The sequence below is a fragment of the Zerene cesonia genome, chromosome 11 (genome assembly GCF_012273895.1).
Source record: "Zerene cesonia ecotype Mississippi chromosome 11, Zerene_cesonia_1.1, whole genome shotgun sequence".
Classification (NCBI taxonomy): Eukaryota; Metazoa; Arthropoda; class Insecta; order Lepidoptera; family Pieridae; genus Zerene; species Zerene cesonia.
The window spans coordinates 5,334,618-5,348,422 of NC_052112.1; the positions used below are offsets into that span (position 1 = coordinate 5,334,618).

Below are 13,805 nucleotides of genomic sequence, written 5' to 3' on the forward strand. Positions count from 1 at the left end.
TTTTAAGGGATAAGGGATAATGAAAGGATTGATGACTGGAAAGAAGTAATGGACTGGGAAGGGCTAGGAGAAGGAAATAGGCCTCCGGCCTCCGGCCATGATACTGCGAAGGATGGTAAAGACTCACGTTATATTTTAAACAATGTTACATCGTTTATGTTTGAAGATAATATTGAGGTTGTGTTGCATTTACGCAGCTTAGAATTTATAGGATTTAAAGTCGTCGCTCGTAACAATGCGGTTTGAAACTTCGAATTTATTTTAGGCTTTAGAAAGTGCTTTGTCATGTCCTATCCAGTTTTATCCTAGGTATTAAACGACAAAAATGTTATTTATTGTGTAGAAATTTAAGTATTCCTAGATGTAGTAGAATTTCGATATGAATTTAGCTTTAACATCTAGATAGAGAGATCGATCTCCAGGCAAGTCCGTTTATTTTGTATTTTGCTTGAATGAATTTAATGAGAGACTAATACAAAAAATCTAAGAGTATGGTGTAGCCTTTATGTAATTTTAAGTATCGTTATTAAATTGTTATATAATTATGTGTGAATTCATTAAATTCAATGATCACAGTTAAACCCATAGATTTCGTTCAAGGATAAAAAAAATATTAGAAACCTAAATAACGAGTTCGTATCAGTCGTGAAATATATAATCTATATAGCATTACAGTATTGGAAGCGTAGTGTAGCAGTAGCGCAACAGTAATAACTCACATAAGATGTACAATAGGGTGTGCAAGCAAAACACGGTGGGGTTTCTTTGCTTTGGATCCATCAATATTGATCTAGGATGTACGTATGCTCCGAGATAAACTAAAGAAACAACGGCTTTGCTGTATCCAATCCCTGTTTTAACTATGTGTTAGTTTGTATCAGTGATTACATGTTCAACGCTAAAACACACTGCTTGTTTATAAGATTAGTTATCAATGAAACGTAAAGTTCCCTCGAGTCTCGATTCGATAGGCCGTTGCGCTCCCACAGCAAGCAATTTACGAGATCTTGAATGATAGATAATGTATCCAAATTATAGTCCGTGGCGTGCGAACAGCTTTTCTGTTAACAACGTATGAGGGAATGTGCAAACTGAGCTATCTTTCTACCACACTCTCATGGGGTGTCTATATATTGCTTCGTAAACGATTCCGATGGTCCTTGTACCTGTTCATGAATAAAGTGATGTTTGGTTTGACTCGTATTTCGCCGAAATATGAGGCTTCTCATTTTTTAGCCGGCAGGTGACTGGTTGCGAGAGCGGGATGGACGTTCCGAAGAGTACGAAAGCTGTGAGCCGGGAGTACAATTCGCTGTTCAGCGGAACAGTCTTGTGTCGGCACGGTAAGCGGCCGACCGCATTACGTATCTTAAATACACATACAAGTTCAAACGTCAAAAACTTTACGTGTTGTATCGGTTCTAGGCTTTCGTATATATTTACTATTCGGTAATTCGTATACAATATTCAGTTATTGATTTATTTAAAATTTTCCCAATATTTTCAGTCCTTTTTATTATTATTTTAATGAGGAGTTTCGTGTCTTCAATTTTGTGAAAAGCATTGGTATCGAGTGCATGCAAGATCCTGTTGCATCTTTATCTGCGGTGAGTATTTTTAACGATATCTAGTTGGTCTATAATTTAGTCGGTCAGAGGGAATATATCGGCGACGGGCGGCTAATATTTTGATTTAACAGACTAGCTGACGCTTATATTGTTATTTATTTATGACCAGAGGTGATTTTTATATTTCGTTGTACCACTTGCAAATAAATATGAAACGAGTAGATGTTGTCATTGTAAGTAATGCAAATCGTTATCTATATTCCAATGCTTATTTTAATGATGTTATTTTGTAAATATTATTTTAATTGAATCAATAGAGCTCAAGTGTTATTAGGTTTTTATTTAAATTATATATTTATTTAATTAAATTTTATATATTTATTTAAATTATATGTAGTTTTGGTAGCGGTCAAGTATTATTATTTGAAGAGTAGTTGCATTTTATTATTTGCATAATTCAATTAAAGCACAGATTTCTTTATAGATATGTTTATGCCCAAAATAAATTTATTTTGCATATATGCTATTAAGCATTTGTTACGAATTCAAATATAATAATAAAAAAAACGTAATATAATTTAATTTTAAATCAATAAGCAATTTTACAGGAAATACTAATGAAAAATAGGATATAATATCTTTAATAACTAACTTTTAAAAAAGTGGTTTATGTTACTAATTACACATACTTAACATCAGCAACCTAGAAGTGTAAGTCCCGTTAAAATCGATGCAGCTGTTTCTAAGAAAAGTCGGAAAAATAGAAATTAGAACAAATTATATAATCGTTGTTTAGATAACATATCATGTACACATTTAATATATATATACATACATATCATGTACATGTTTACATATCATGTACATATTTAATAAGATTATTTTATTTAAGTAGTTGTTAAATGAACAGTATAAATTTGAGACAATATCTATCATTACGTGGGTAGTTGCTATTTAAATTATCTTTTTCGTAAAATATATATAAAACCTACTTTTGTGCATATTGTTCACGGTCCTAAAAATGTGTCATAAAGTTATTTACTAAACAAGGGCACCAACGTCCCTAGTCCATAGGTCTCCTAATTTTAAAATGAGACCAAACGATAATAATGTCCTATCAAATAAAAAAAGAATCACTCCCAATTGGTCGAAAACTCATGGAGTTATGGAGTCACAAAACCTAAACAAAAAAATAGAAAAAAAAAAACAGGAAAACAACAGTGACATAACAAAATAAATTTTTGTTTTATATTGTAAGTCTATACAGCGCAGTAACACAGACTGATTTGAATGTTGTACGTTGTTGGGAAAAAGAAAGAAATTCAATTTGAATATGCAAATCTAGTGCATATTTTGGCAATCGTAAAAAAAGAAAAACGTTTTAATTTATCAGCTAAAGCAAGAAATTTATCAAATTCTTCACCTCGCGATAGCATGGGTAATAAATTGATAACTTAATGAATAATCCAGATTGCTTTATATAAACAGGTAACTTAGGTAACAATATTAATTGATTAGGTACATATTTTGTAATATCAAGAAATTGACTCTCACAATGTGTCATTATATGTTATTACCTTTAATAAAAAATAATCTCGGTATAGTATATATTTAGCAAATAAAGCTTGAGCTCGCGTTAAAAAAATACTCAATTTGATTATTTTTTAATTTAATGCACCTTTAAGAATGATTATTTAAAGTGTATTGAGCATTAATTAATATTGATTCCATACAAATATCGTTCCTACTCTCTCCTAGATTATAGATAGAAGAAAATACTTTAATTAGAATCTCTATAAGATTATAGAGATTCAAATACATAAACTAAGCCACAGTTCGTGTGAATATAAAATTATTAAAAATGGCCATTATTAAAAATAATAACTGACGGCAATATTTTTTAAATAAAACTTATTGTTTCAATAATTACTCGCTGAACCTAAACTAGAAAACACTTAAAGTTTAACACGTTTCACGTTTAATGCGTGCATTGTTCTGATAAATCGATTTTAAATTAAAATCAACGTAAAATGGTAACATAAATGGAGCTCCAAGAACAGGATCGGTTTTATATTAGAATGCGGAATACATGCCCAGTTTGTCCCAGCAATAAAATTGGAACCGTATGCACTATGCATATTACAAATGTGCATTCGAAGTGAACTAAATGAATCGAGTTGTAAACACAGCTTAAAGTTCTATTGTAGAGTCGATGACCTGAACTTTCATGAATAAACCAGGATTCGTTTCACTAATCTTGTTTGAACATGAACGCAATTTACAACTTTGTTCAATGTAGATTACGAGGTGCCTGCTGTGATGTCCAAATGATGTAAGCGATGCTTTGTAGTTGAGTCTGTATTTAATATGTAGAATTTTAAGTTTTCGGTTCAATTTATGACATGAAAAACACACTTAATAACCGTTGAAAGGTTGTTGTAGTTCGATGACACATGTAAATGCTAAAGAATATGCCTATAATTAATTCTCGACGTGATAGACGAAAACTAGTGTGGATGTAATAAGTAAGAAGAGATGATCGTAAAAGCGGTAGATTGGTAGATGTTCGCAGGGGGGCACAAAAGGGACAAAAACTAATATTAATATAAACGTAGTCTATTCTCCATAACTCCACATCTCGTAAAAGATGATTAATGATTGAGCGAAGGGATTACAGCAAACACAGAGAAACAATAACAAACAACACTTTGTTTGAAGTTTTTTGGAGCCACACTAACGAGCTAATCTAAGGAGATTATCCTTTAATGATATTTTTGAGAAAGAGTTTATCTCAATTCAGATTAGAGTTAGATAGGACAACAATGAAACGATAATAAATGCAAAGCCTTGTTAATTACATGAGTCTTAAGAGGCTTTGCGTAGCTTTTAAGTTTTAATGGTTTCTTTTAAACAGATTAGAAAGACTTTTTATGAATATTTTGGGTAGATATTGTAAAAAAAATCGAACAAATTTTTTTTAATAATAGGACGCATTGTGTCGTAACTAGGACCGAATGGAATTTAGAAATCAAAAGATTGTTAAATATATTTGTTTAATATAATTGTTTTTGTTTAATGTAATTTTTCAATATCACGGATTTTAAACATTTGAATTATAATTATTAAATAATTAAACACTTCTTTCAATAAATAGTTCGTACATTCATATCAGATACTAATAATAACGATGACAAACGTCGTTCACATAATTTTCACCCTGATTTTTATAACCATTTAACTAATGCATTCAGACTGGTCTCCGTGTAGGGTATGGTCGGCTCAGGCCAACCGACAAAGACCACAATGGGACGATTGAATGACAAAGCCGCTTCGGTCCACTGCTGCGCTCACTACACCATGGTACAAAAACCGGTCAAGAGCGAGCCGGCTCCGCCATTGTGTCAAACATTCTGTGAGATTCATTTTCGAGTAGATTGCTTTTATTGTGTGTAAACTTTGCTATACAGCATAAATAAAATATTTGAAATTCTTCGCGGTTGATGAATACAATTCAATAATCGTTAAATAACGAGGTAATATGATTTAATTTATAAGTATTAAAGGTATCTAGTAAGTAAAACCAGTTAATCTATGCTAAAAATATTAAGTTGAAGATTTTGTTTATTTGTTTGAACGCGCTAATATCAGGAACTAATTAGTCCGGTTTAATAATTCTTTTAGTATTAAATAGTCTACTGATAAAGGAAGACATGAGTACGTACCTTTATCATGTACGATGTGGGTGAATTTGACTGGTTTTTAGTATAATTATTATAACAGAGATATTTGTTAATGATATCTATCTCTAAATAAGTAGAAACGATACTCATAAATGAACACTTTAAATGATAATATTTAATTTCACCAGAGAAATTAATGCAATTGTTCCGTTTTATTGTCGTTGCATCTATAAATATGTTGATTTAATAAAATAAAGAAATCGGAACGAATGTTAATTAAGCGCATCTGTATTAAATTAAACATACATTATTTCAAAAACTGTGTGATTTCAATCAAATAAACTGATTTAGGCAGGATTTAATATGGAATGTTTTTCTTAAAATCTAAAGGGCTAAAGTTCATACTGACGTAAAAGAATTTGAACAAGCCGCACAATCTTATCCTGGTTTAAACTAAACATAGACCGTTAGAATGGGATTATTTATAAGTCAAAATTAATCAGTGATCAGACTATACTTTTAATACTAGGCCCTAACGTAGACTTTGATTTCGGGGTTTATCGTTCTACAACCTATCATCCTTTCTCCTATGCACGAAAGCGACTGGCATCGAAAGGGGAGAAAATCAGGACTATCATAAATCATCATAGAAATCGAATATGAATTATTTCTCTCCATCTCATCAGAAAGAAAGGCATCTGTTTTCATGATTGCTCACGAACACGAAAAGGAAAATAATCGTAAGTCATTAGCGTGTCGGTCTGTATTGACATGAGCGCTTCCATATTATTCATAAAATTGTTGCATAAATGAATTACTTAGTAAGAAGTGTGCCAGAAGCGTGATACAGTTCTATCATCTATGATTAAAGCAAATGGCCGGTTGACCGAATTTCCATCGAAACTGCAATACTTTTTGTCCGTTATTTCGGATAGCTGCAATATATTTCTTGTCTCAAATGTAATGTTATTTAAAAAATATAATTTAAAGATTTCGATATAATTAATTACTAGCAATTTGAGTTTCAATTGATTCAATTCAAACCGTATTAATTTTTATAGATTCGACCTTTCTCATGCACTAAAAATAAGCTACCAATGGTATAAGAGTTATCAAAATTGTAATTACAATCTCGTTTGAAAACAATACTACTATTAAAAATTACTATTAATATTACTATTAAAAATTTAAAACAGCATTAACGTAGATACTGAAATCAGGTTCGCATATACAACAATGTTATGAAGTCAGAGGATATTTCGGTTTCGATATTTCGGGATATTTCGGAAATTAAATACTTTTCAGCGGATTTTAACGTGGTCACGGGGAGACTGTCAGTTTCCCACGCCCTCTGCTAAGTATTCGAAACGTCGGGTTAATAATATAATGAATAAATCGCGTTAAATCTGTTAAAAAGTTTACTCACTCGCGTAAAATCAAACACAAGAAAAAATATATATGTATGTACTATGTACTCCTTAGATTTTTGATTATTAGCTTTGCATATATGGGTGAATAATAAATTTAAAACGGCCTTCCATTCTACGTGCTTACCCTTTGACTTAATGTAGGAAAAACATTTCGGTATGCAGAAGTAGATACATATTTATATTTATTTATTTTTTTATGGGAGGCAAAGTAACAGAATTTTATACATATAAATATATTAATTTTATTTTATTTTAATGTCAATACGAATTATTTATGTTTTTGGCTTTATTTTTATAATGTCTTACTTTGATACTGGATTACATATCATTGTCAATGACAACTCTATTGCATGTTTATAACGAAAGTAATATTGTCAGTAATGTTTTAACCAATAAATTAATGTATAAAAGTCCGGTGCATACTTTTAACAGGTAATTGTACTCATACTTATAATTATACATATATATTAACCAATATAATTTTTACTTTGAGTAGTGATTAGTAGACGCTCAAAGGTCTTATAGAAATAATAGTAATTATAGTTAATAAAAAAAGAAACGATCGGCTGTGTTTTTGGCAAACACGTAGGTGTATAGGTTGGTTCATAACACAAGCACACGGCACAAGAGATATAGAAGTTGCAGTGTCAAATTACTAAAGTTGTTTTAAAAAGGACATTTTTCTTGTTATCCCAATTAATTATAAACATAAATATTATTGATATATGTAAAAACTTATAATTACTTATTTATTTATTATTTTTATTTATTTGTTTATTGGTATCCAACAGCTTTACATGTTAACTACATTACAACAATATGTTTAATTTAACAATTAGCCAATAAAGGATTACAACATATTTATCAAGACAGATTATTAACTATACATTTATAAAAATAAACACTAACAATTACTTCATCATATTATAAGACATTACTTTGTTTGGTACTGCTAAATTAGTATTATTTATGTGATCGCCAAATATTTCCTCGAAAAACTCGGATTGTTTAAAAAGAGCTCTGACAACTTCAAAATATTTAATTCATCGCAAACAAGTTTTTGAGTAATCAATAATTGGTATCTATGTTTATATATTGTGGCTTCAAATATTATAATAAACCAAAGCTATGTATGTTACATTAATCTAATTAGTGATGGTATAAACTAAAGTGGTAGCATCCGATATAAATATTATTTGAACTTGATAACTCCTTTGTTATTAAATATTAATAAAGTGTGATTAATTTGAATCAACATCTGGCTACCTTTCATATTGACTGAGATAATAATTTCTACACAGAACTGTATACTCTTGGTAAAAACCACAGAATAAATTGTTAATGTACTATCAAGTAATCGACGCAGGGCGCAGACGCAATATAGTGTTACAAAATAACTTTTGGATCGGATAATATCGAGCGAGCTTTTTGCTATTTCATACAATTAACGAGGACTCGTAAAGTAAATAATTAATATGCGCATATTTTATTTAAACACTGATATAATAATGTTTGTCAAACTGGCGGACGTTTGGTTTGAGCTAAACAAATATTTGTACAACCTCTTTTTGCTATTAAAGCGATATTACGAATAGTATACAGTCGAGTCGCATGAATAATGCAGAAAGTTTATAATGAGACTAAAAGCAAAGTTGAAGTAATTTATTAAAATGCATTGATATTTGATATTTACCCCGGCCCGGGCGGGAAATTTATGTCTCCGTCACAGATAATGTCCATGTCAGGTATTAGTCGGTGGTAATATCAGAAGGGGGCAATCGGGTCGTGGTTATCATTTAGAGGCACTCGGGCGACACTCACCTGTCATTATGACAAGCGGAAGTCACCGGTAATGACGAAGTCATTTGCGTAACTTACGAGTATGGAATTTTGTAAATCACTTTATGAAGAGGACCTTTTTAGTTTTTGGGCACGAGTTGCGTACTTATTCGTTTATTAAGTTACTTGTTAAATTAAATAGATTTTTGATATTTGATAGTGTCGTTTTCACCTGAAACGACTATTGAATGGAATCCAATTTTAACGATTCTAAAACGATATTAAAAAAAGACAAATTTTATACGAGGCATTGATGGCAACTCTATGAATATTTTCTTTTCTTAAATACATATTTTACTACGTGTAATAATAAAGGTACATAGAATGTGTAAAGAATCCGAAAAGCAACTTAAAATACGCGGTAATTATCCTCTCATTGACGGAAATTGCCAATAGATACTTAGTGTTATTTCTAATTGGCTCATTATCCTATTAAGCGCACTCGCTCCATCGAAGTATTTAACACTCACATGTGCTTAGTGCGTGCATTCCAAAATAACTATATTCTTTTCTTTTACAAATAAAATTCAATTGCGCTATTTAAAAATCGATTGCTATCTTATAAACAGGTCTGGCATTCATTGAATATATATGTTTTTTTTCATAAAGGACACCGACGTCTACGGGGGGGAAAGCTAACACTCAAAATTCTATGGGACTAATTGACAACATTTCTCTATCAAACACAAGAAATAATCCGATCAATAAAAAAAGGTAGAAAACCAACAGAGTTCTTAAAATACAATTGAGAACCTCCTTCGATTGGGACGTCGGTTGAAATGTTGAAAAAATTCGTGTATCTTTAAATTTCGCAGATTAAAAACTGCATTTAATTACAATAATACACACACCGCATCCATCAATAATCGAATTGTCTTTAACCGGTTCGAATATTTCGTCATAAACATTATCGTAACAAACCCATTGTCTAGCAAACCATTTATTTTTAATGAGAACATGAAGACGTTAACGAGACCATAATTCCAGGTGTCGGCGTTTATGAAAGATATAAAAAATACGTAATTACAAACCCATTCATTGATACTTACCGACTTCTGGGAAGAATGACGAATAAAGGCTTTAAAAGTAGTCCTCCATGGCAGTTGGAAGAAATGTTTTGTCGAACTTTGTAACTTAATCTTTCTTTTGTTTTCGTTTTTGTAATTTTTATTTGTACCCTATAGACATACATAGTCAAATTCTCTTCCCACTGTCTGTTCCTATGTATGCTTGGATCTTAATAACGCAACGGATTATGATGCGGGTTTTTATTAATAGATAGAGATTATAAATTGCATTTAACATTTTGGAAAAAAATATAAATTTCTTATTATTATTTACTTATATCTGAGATTTTGTTGATCTAAAAGTTTTGCATTTGTCTTCATTTTTAATTTAATTTATACCTAATGCTTCAATCATATTTGATTTTAGGGTTTATTTAGGTGAAAAAATGTTTTCCTCTTCATGAAAACAAAAAATGAAAACCTTCGGCCTGGGTGCTCGTCTTTTTTTGACGTTTGCTAACGCCCGCGGTAAAACTTCACAAAAGGATCTTGGTGAAGTTATGAATGACTGGCATTCTTTGTTACATTCATTGTGGTAACGGCGTTAAATAAAATGTATGCGACAATATCATGTTAGCGACGAAAACAATGGTGGGCTATTGTAACATTTTTATTCTGTCAGGCGTTACAAGGTGTTACATTCTTGTCTTATTCTGAGATATTATAAGTACTACAAAATCAAGTTGTTTGGATTATGCTTATATTATGGAACAATTGAATAATCCAATTTAAAACTGATATTTAAATTTAGAGACAGTTTAAACTGAGTAATACATTCTACATTCAATGTTATATATATTTTCTATTGATTATAATTAATATACTACGTACGTTATTACAATTTATCTAAGTTTTATACGTTATTCAATGTCAAGCACCTTTCTCCTTATCGATCTTTTGTTTTTAACATACTTGATTATCTAAATGTGGTTTGTTATTCAGTACTACTGGTTTCCAGGAATGTCCATAGTCCATACTTCACAGTAACTATGGCCAAGATTTTTTTGGTTGCGTCAAGCATGCGTGACAGTCGACTGAGAACGGATATGGTAGGATGTGGGGTGCTGAACCCTAATACGGTAGGATGCCATAATAATGAATGCATTCCACTATTAGACACGGTATAGGTAAAGGGATAATTATTTGCAGTTTTCTTGTATTGGTGTGCGGTTAAATTTAATGCAAAAAAAATCGATGGGCTTTATAGGAATTTAAGTTTTTAATATACGTATTACATAAGGGTCCGCCTCGGCGTCGATCGTGAAACATATAGCTTTTATCACCCAATGCTTTCTAATGGTGAAATGTAGTAGGTGAGATGTAGTAGTTAAGTTAGTTTATAATAAAAGTTCATGTCCTCTATTTATCATTATAGATGGAAACTACGTATAAACAGAAATCTTCATTTATTTTTTATACTTGATATTTTTAACTGTGTACTTAATTGCTTGATTTATTCCCGAACATATTAGTGTTAATTCTATGTAGTTTATTTTTATGTCAAATCAAATATAGTCCATGTGTAGTAGTGGCATTGTATAAGCCATTTCTATTTTTGTATACATATTGTTTTATTTATTATTTGTTATGTAATAAATTGTATGCCGCCTTTTATATGATATTTTAGTGTATTATTCTGTATAAGGTTAACATTATTTTGCACAATAAAGCATTATAATTCAATAAATAATTATAGAAAGCATGTTAAAAGGGACTAAGTACAAAAAAGCTAAATATTCCATGTTACAGCCACTATATTATAACAAAAGACTATACAGATTTGTTAGATGTAACCACCGTTTAATTGTTATAATCGTACACTTAATTCATTACATATCTATATTACTTATATCCATTCATCACAGTAGGTTCAAGCGTGGTAATATAACTGGTTACATTGTAGCTTTCAAAGCGACCCGCTATGATTCGCATTTCTTAATAATCGTCTTGTATTGATTGCAAATCATAATTAACACTGCTTTTTATTGAATCGATTACATAAAAACTTTCTTAGAGGTCTTGAGAATGGATTGTGTTTTAATTGTGGAAAGATAACAGACCCATTGTTGTGCACTTTCTTGTATTACATCGTAAACAATACGATTTTTTCATCATGATTCATTTCAATTTCTGAATAATTACTTTAAATCGACTTGCTTTTATTTTTTCGGTTCTTTCAATCCAATTTAATTAGGAGAAGAAGTTTATTTTACGCATGCGTAAAACATCTATATAATCTGTGTCCTACTTATCTGTACATAACTACGATTCGCATTAATACCTACCAATTTGTATTTTGATGGCCTGGTGATCTAAATTCGGCAGTCTAGTAATAAAGGTAAATTCGATAATTTTTTGTGAAAATACGAAAAACCGATACGTTCTAATGTTACGATACGTGGGTGTATGCGTAAATATACGGCCCACATCGTATTCATGTATAGATAAATTTATTGTACATATTTTTTAATACATTGTTAGGTTATGAAGTATGAGTATCGCTTTGAATATCTTTATGCGTAATGCATTTATACTCATGAAGAGTGAAAATTAAAAAAAAATACCCACAGAAAATCTCTTTATGTGATAATCCTGTGAAATAATCTTCATAAGTAACACATATCTTAGGGAAGTGCAATGTCATTTTAATGCGCTAAATCTGTTAGCTGATGCATGAAGGCAGTGATGGCTATGAATAATATTTTTGCACTATCAGCTGTATGGCATCTACCAAAGGATAAGCTGGATGACTCTTATATTTGCTAGGTTAAAAATATCTTATTTTATTCATGAGGTTTATGCGTATGAAAGAGTCCGCAACGTTAAATTAAATGACAGAAAAATTATTAGATAATCCTCTGGAATTTAGAATATGAGACTGAATAACGCAACGTTATTTTAATTTAAACCAATACCGAACTTCACGTAATATTTCTGAAATAATGTAGATATAAATTCATTTTTTTAAGAAAACATGTGATTTACATTTACCAATAAATATGTGAAACGATAACTTTCGGAATAATTCAAACATCTTATTGAGATTACGTATTATGTTTGCATACAACCTTCTTCATCAAATTCTTCAATCCTTAAACGTTTACATACTATTTTTAAGTCTTTGAAGTTTTGAATGCTCAAAAAGCTCCATTATATACATATTTTCAACACGCAATATAATTAACCACAATTTACGATGTATAAAGTTATACATATTTACATATTGCTTGGAATGTAGATTGTAGGTATCGCCGAACAGATGTTGTAAAATATTTTATGTATAACAATTTTGACCCGTCATTGACCGTGACGCTATAAATTTTGTGGAATAGAGGCTTATAAGAATGTTAAGCCTGCTCAAATCAGGTGTGTCGGTTTCAAAACATTGCAAACAGGTTGTATGCAAAATATCTAACATAATCTTAATGTGATCTCTGCGGATATCATTGAAAGTAGTTGTACATACTTATAAAATATTGCTTTTGCCGAGTTACATATTATATTACCGTTATCTCTGTTTCCTTTCAAACATGTCTTTATAATTATTTTAAGATTTTTATGGAATTTGCATGTAACATATCAACCTACCAATTAATTAAAATAAAAGATAAGACGAAATATTTAATGATAACCGTTGCAGCTCTATTCAAATATAGCGGATTCTGTATTTGTTCTTATTTTTTTATTGATTTATTAAAATGAATGAAAAAAACATTTATTTTCAACTACATTATAAACAAATTTACAAAATAAAAAAAAAAAACAACGAACGACTAAACTAGCCTATAAGCGATAGACGCTTTCCACCCCATAAGACTTAGGGTCAGTTATTATAACGTGGTATTGTTTTTTTTAATGTATTATGTAAAAAGTAAGTAATTTTCATTTCTTGGAACTGTATCTAATTTAATATGAATATTGTCTTAAAGCGAGACAACAACAAATAACGCAATTTAAATGGCATTTTATCAGGCAAAACAAATTAATGCTAATCGTAGGAACCTTACCTAATAAAAAGATTTCATTCTTACGGATGAAGTGTTTAAAAATCCTATGCGAACTGTTTATGACTGTTAGTATTAATTTATTACTAGTTGGTGCCTGCGATTTCGTTTGCGTGAACTTTGGACGTGAACCACTGGAGTATTTATAGTCCAAGAAAATGGGTAGGGTAAATGCGAATTTGAGATTAAAACTTGAATTTTTGATATAATTTACTTT

General features: G+C 30.5%; 1 protein-coding gene across 1 annotated transcript in view; it reads left to right on the plus strand.

Annotated features, from left to right (window-relative positions):
• Positions 1 to 1,304: 1,304 nt before the first annotated feature.
• Positions 1,305 to 13,805, plus strand: part of LOC119830479 (extracellular sulfatase SULF-1 homolog) — a 55,325-nt gene continuing 42,824 nt past the window's right edge. The window contains exon 1 of the mRNA XM_038353522.1: positions 1,305 to 1,607. The gene's annotated coding sequence lies outside the window, so the exon portion shown is untranslated. The remainder of the gene's footprint in view (positions 1,608 to 13,805) is intronic.